Source organism: Gekko japonicus, unplaced genomic scaffold (genome assembly GCF_001447785.1).
Source record: "Gekko japonicus isolate JY-2015 unplaced genomic scaffold, Gekko_japonicus_V1.1 scaffold144, whole genome shotgun sequence".
In the NCBI taxonomy this organism is placed as follows: Eukaryota; Metazoa; Chordata; class Lepidosauria; order Squamata; family Gekkonidae; genus Gekko; species Gekko japonicus.
This window is the reverse complement of record NW_015162478.1, coordinates 1259334-1265789: the sequence shown is the minus strand read 5'-3', so window position 1 is coordinate 1265789 and position 6456 is coordinate 1259334. Positions and strand designations below refer to the sequence as shown.

Here is a 6456-nt window from a genome sequence, read left to right as displayed (position 1 = left end):
CTTTCCCTCCTCCTGGCAACCACCTTATCCTCACCTTTTCATGCTTCCTTCTCTCCTTCCTACTCACCAACCAACCTATTTTTATTTGCACCCCATCTTCCAACTATATTTATTTATATATTTTATACCTGTGTTTCTCCAAAATGGGGACCCAAACAACTTACATCATTCTCCTAGCCTCCATTTTATCCTCACAACAACCCTGTGAGGTAAGTTAAGCTGAGAATCTGTAACTGGCCCAAGGCTACCCAGTGAGCTTCCATGGCTGAGCAGTGACTTGAACCTGGGTCTCCCATATCCTAGTCTGAAATTTTAGCCACTACACTATACTGGCTTTCATGGGGTAGCTGCTGCTGAACGGCAGCAATCTGCCAGGCCTTGGTGAGTCATGCAAAATGGGTGATAGCAAGTTGCTTGCCGTCAGGCCTGGCCTTTTCACCTTTCCCTCAAAGGTGAAAACAGCCCTGGAAAGGGCCCTGGCTCCTCCCCCTTAGCAACAGAAATTAAGGCTTGAAGGCTGGCGATACTGTTGTGGTTGCCTAACAATGGCCACTGAGGGCATTCATTTCTTAAAGCTACAGGTGCTGCTTGTATGTATGTACTTTTTAAAGATTTCAGTTGTTTCTGCAACCTTGGGGCATTTTACAGGTTTGTAAAAACATTTGTCTTGTCTGTTTATGGCTCATGTCTGTTTATGGCTCCAGTCTCCAGAGCTTTCATTTACTTAACATTATTTGGCAGAGAATTTGACACTTTAATGATGGTCTGGGCCTGGCTGGGGCAATGGCACGCGTGCCCACAGAGAGGGCTCTGAGTGCCATCTCTGGCACCCGTGCCATAGGTTCGCCACCACTGTCCTAGTCTGAAACTTTAGCCACTACACTATACTGGCTTTCATGGGTTAGCTGCTGCTGAACAGCAGCAATCTGCTAGGCCTTGGTGAGTCATGCAAAACTGGGTGATAGCAAGTTGCTTGGTGCTTGCTGTCAGGCCTGGCCCATATAATCTTCCCTCAAAGGTGAAAACAGCCCTGGAAAGGGCCCTGGCTCCTCCCCCTTAGCAACAGAAATTAAGGCTTGAAGGCTGGCAATACTGTTGTGGTTGCCTAACAATGGCCACTGAGGGCATTCATTTCTTAAAGCTACAGGTGCTGCTTGTATGTATGTACTTTTTAAAGATTTCAGTTGTTTTTGCAACCTTGGGGCATTTTACAGGTTTGTAAAAACATTTGTCTTGTCTGTTTATGGCTCATGTCTGTTTATGGCTCCAGTCTCCAGATTTAAGTATCCACAGATTTCACTATGTTGAGAATTAGGTATATTGATGCTAAGGATGCTGGCTGATGAAGGAGGGGTAAGATATACATATGTATATAAAACTATAGTCTGAAGGAAGTTGACAAGTTTTAGGTAGAACCTGATGGAAGTGTGATTACTTTAGTGGCACCTGATTCCCCCCAACAGAGTCAAGATTGAGACACGTGGAAGCTAAAACAGGACAACAGCCCCATTATAGAGAGAGACTCCAGGTAAGGAGTTTTCAGCAGAGAAAAAAAACTAAATTCAAAGAGAGAACAATCCTCTGCAAGCCAGCAAACACTCTATGAATCAATCTCTCATCAAGGTTTCAGCAAAAGCATAAATAAGTAACCCCACCTGGATCAGCCCCAAACGCTGACCTTTAGCATTAAAAATGTGTGTTTAACTATCTCTGTAGAGATAAAATGCAGTGAAGAAATGTTTCCATGAACTGAGCGCCTGCCACCATTTATGCTCATTCCGCTAGCTGTTGTTAGCGGCTTCCAACAAGGAAGTTCAAAAGCTAGTTCGCACATGCATGTTCATCACTTGATAGACTACCTTTGCAAATGGGCCATCAATGGGGGAAATGACATTATAAACAGAAGTTTCATTTCACCACACAGTACTTCGTCCACAATGCTTCCCATTACAATTGGTTCATGTAGCTGATTGCTAGTCATTTCAAATTTAGAGAAATCAACTTAGGAGAACCCCAGATGCCACTAGATATTATTAATTTGGCTCACTGTAAGAGCATCTGCTTGGAATGCAGAAGGTCCCAGGTTCAATCCCCAGCATCTCCAGCTAAAAGATCTGGCAGTATGTGAAGGGAAAAACCCTCTACCTGAGACCCTGGAGAGTCGCTGCCAGTCTGAGTAGACAATACTGACTTTGATAGACTGAGGGTCTGATTCAGGATAAGGTAAGTTTCATGTGAAGTCTTTGTTTGAGCATCTGAACATATTTATTTAATTTATTTGGTATATTTATAGACTGCCCTTTGACTAAAAGAGAACCCTTAATGGTTTATAACACACTGAGCCAAATTCAGTGCAACCCCTTCAAAAATTTCAGATATCAAAACATTTTTCAGTGGTACCAATGGGTCGATTTCCACTCCCCCACTGCAGTGCCATTACTCATTACATCTACTTCCAAGGCCTTTTGGCAGGTCTTCAGCCCCACCCATAAGACCTTTAGGGAAACAGCTGTCCTCAGCTCCTCATGGAGGGAGTTCCACAGCTGGAAGGCAGCAACTAAAAAGACCACCCATGGGGTCCCTCCAGCCAAACCTCTGCTAAGGGCTAGTTCCAGGAGCAAGGCTCCCCAAGGCCAGTCTCCAGTTGGTTGATAAATATGGAGGGGGTTCTTCAGATGATCTGGGCCTAAACTATTTAGTGCTTTAGTAAAAATCAGCACCTTGTATCAGGTTGCCAACTCCAGTTTGGGAAATTCCTGGAGATTGGGGGGCTGTGCCTGTGGAGGGCAGAGTTTGGGAAGGGGGGAGTGTTCATTGGGAACTGATGCCCTAGAGTTCCCCCTCCAAAGCTGCTATTTCCTCCCAAGGAACTGTAGTCTAGAGGTCAGTTGTAATTCCAGGAGAACTCCAGGCCCCACCATGAGGTTGGTAGGCCTACACCAGGGGTGGCCAAACTGTGGCTCGGGAGCCACATGCAGCTCTTTCACACATATTGTACAGCTCCCGGCTGGCTCTCCATTTATTTGCTCTCTCTCTTTCTGTCTCTCTTCCTCCCTCTCTCTCTTTCTCTCTACCTCTTTCATTCTTTCCACCGTGTTCGTTCTCTCTCTCTCTCTCAGACAAATAAATATCATTAGCAAACAAATAATTATCATTGGACAAATAAATACCCCTTTTGTTTTATTTTTACAGTCTCATTTAATGTTAATAAAAAGCAAATGTGCATATTTTCCAATAAAAACGTGTGTGTGATATTTGTTTATATCTTGAGGCATCTGACGTTTGTTCTGTGTGGCTCTTAACGTTAAACAAGTTTGGCTACCCCTGGCCTACACTGTACTGAGGCCAGAAACTGACTACAAACTCATGCAGGTGGTGTGTGACACGGGGTTAATACAACAATGCTGTAAGGACTGCAGACACTGCATTTTGGACCAACTGAAGTTTCCAAACCTCCTCCAAGTGGAGCTCGGCATGCATCATCATACAGTAGTCAAGTCTGGATTTTATCAAGGCATAGAAGGACCTTCAAACTGTACACACAATTGGGTGTGTGTGTGTGATCCTATCCAACTCTGAGAGAACCCCTACTCTTGGAACAGCCTTATTCCCCACCTACAATACTGACTTTTCTGGATTAAGCTTCAATCTATTTATCCCTCATCCAAGCCTTCACCGTTTCCAGATGTGTACATGCTAGACATGACCATAAATCCTGTTAAGTATGCTCGATGCTACTAATATAGATTTTAAGGCTGCAAGTTGCGCAGTTCCCCAGAATGGAGTCAGATGATTTCCTCTGGAGGTTCCCTTGTTTGCATATCAGAGATAATTCTTCATCCCATCTAGCAAATATACTGAGCTCATGGAAGTGCTTATGAAGATACAGATTTCTGGAAAAGTCCTAATCCATCACCTCTCCAGTTTCTATAGAATTTCTGCAAAGCAAAATCATAGCAACTGAAGGGACTGCACAGCAGTTTGAGTACTGGACTATGATGAACTGGGTTCAAATCCCCGCTCAGTTCACTGGGTGACCTTGTGCCAGTCATGTTCTATCAGCCTAACTTACCCAACAAGCAGGGCAGTCTCAAGGAATTTTGCTGCCCCAAATAGGTCCAAGAAACAAAGGGCAAGAGAGACTGTTGGGACTTTCAGTTAAAAGTGGGTCGAGCGCTGAAATTTAAAGACAGGCCTGCCAACATTGTGTGGCCCACAGCATCTCAGCTAGGGTTGCCAGGCAGGGCAACTTCCCAGTGGCAGGCAGGCCTCACCAGTGATGTAATGTCACCGGTGCCACACTGATATCACTCCCCCTACACTCGGAGGTGATGTCAGCGCATCACTGGAATGCTTTAGCATTTGGGTAAAGCTCTATGGTTTAACCATAGAGTTTTGCCCTGATACCACAGCATCCCCAGAATCATGCTGACGGCACTTCTGGGCACGTGTGGAGTGACGTCATCAGGTTGGGATTCTGCTGGCATTCTGCCACTATTTGCTGCTATTCCACCCCACCTCACCCCCCCCCCGCTAAGTGGCAACAGGGACGTGCCCGCTTGGAGCAGGGGATTCCCCATGGAGGAGGGGGATCGGTAAGCCTTATCTCAGCACAGGTGAGCTACAGCCTTGAAGAAGGAGCTTATCGCTGTCCAACAAGAGGGAGGGTGTGTCCACCTGCAGAGTGTAGAAAAATGCACAATGCAGATTTCAACATGCATAATAAAAGGGGCTCTTTCTTGATTGTGTGATTTTAAATGTTGAAAATGTAAGCACAGCATTTAGGGTGTTTCTACAAGGGGCAGCATTCAAATATGCATGCCTCCCATCTGTAGTCTGAATGGGTATCATCAAAGAAAGACAATCAAATAGTATTTCTGTACATCTGAACCTGCCAGGTCAACATTTTTTAAGGAGTTGTGCAGAAGGAACATACAGGAGGAAAGGTGGACTTCTCTGGTCTATATGGTGAAGCAAGAAGTCCAACTGCGGTTGCCCCACATTAATAAAACCCAGTAGGTGAAACAGGGATCCCAGAAACTTTACAACAGTCAAAAATGGCAAAGTAGTCCCTATAGCAAAGGGCATCTGTGTAAGCAGCAGTCTCCCTTTAACTGCATTAGGAGGCACCCAGTTGCAAAAACAGGAGTGCAGACCCCCTTCCTTCTTAACCCTGCAGGTACAGCCTTTGCCTGTTCCCCACAAATCCCATGCTAAAGCCTCATAACCTCAGTGCCTGACCAAGTATATGTTCCCCCACCAGAAGCCTTTAGTTTAGTGAAAGCGGGAGAAGACCATAAGGGCTTAAATCCAACCACTCTGCCCTAGCAGCTTACTTCAACGTGCCATGTGACCTTTCCGCAAACTCATATAACTCCCTTTTGAATTGTACACCAGCATGAACCATCCTCTCCCCATCCCCCCTGGAACTCCCACCCTAAAACTTAGTCAGTACCCACCTAGCGCAGCAACCCCCCACTGAAATAAATAATCCTGTGCCACCCTAAAAACAAATCAGTTTCTTGTGCGATAAACTTTCACCTGTGTGGTGTAGCAGTTAGTTTCAGACTGGGACCTGGGAGACCCAGGTTCAAATCTCCACTGACAAAGAAGCTTGCTAGGTGACCTCGGGCCTGTCACACACACTCTCAACCTAATCTACCTCACAGGACAAAGGCAGAGCATAAAGGAAGTCTATAAAGAAACGGCTGGGTATCTCAGGGATAGAGAGTGAAGAAGAGGAGACTGGGTGCGAAGGACATCAGCCTGGCGAAAACGCTAAACGTTTCCATGGATTATTATGTAGCAAACCCAAAGGAATCACGTTGAGTCCAAAGAGTAAAAGATCCCATCAGATTGACGATGAATCGCCAAACCCCAATGGCCTGCTGATGCCTTAATGGCTCTAGTCCTGAGTAAGCATGGACCAAACTGCCTTTGCACGGCTCCCTCCTGATGCACGTTTTTCCAAGTGGGGCTTCCTCCCGAGTAAGCGTACACGCGGGGCTTCCTGAGTTGTTGTTGTTCAGTCGCAGAGTCGAGTCCGACTCTTCGCGACCCCATGGACCAGATCCCGCCAGGCCCTCCTGTCTCCCGCCGTCCTCTGAAGTTTGCTCAATTTCATGTTCGTTGCATCTATGACACTGTCTAACCGTCTCCTCCTTTGCCGTCCCCATCTTCTTTGGCCTTCAATCTTTCCTTCTGAGTACACACACACAAAAGTGACCTGCATGCCTTCATCGCTATGCACATCCCCCCGAAACAGTGGGGCTTACTTCTGAGTAAGCAGTCCCACGATCCACCGGGCGACCCCCCGGCATTGTGCTGCAAACGCATTGTTGGGAGTTCGCGGCAGCCCCCAGTCTTGCACAGCAGTCAGCAGCCAATCATTTCAACGAGGCGATGAAACAAGAGTTCGCGCAGGAGAGTTTCTATTCGCCCCCCACCCCCGTGCCC

At 46.4% G+C, this 6456-nt stretch overlaps 1 protein-coding gene across 1 annotated transcript in view; it reads right to left on the bottom strand.

Moving 5' to 3' along the window:
- GCSH (glycine cleavage system protein H (aminomethyl carrier)) overlaps positions 1 to 6456 on the bottom strand; it is a 13651-nt gene that overhangs the window by 6893 nt on the left and 302 nt on the right. The window lies entirely within an intron of this gene.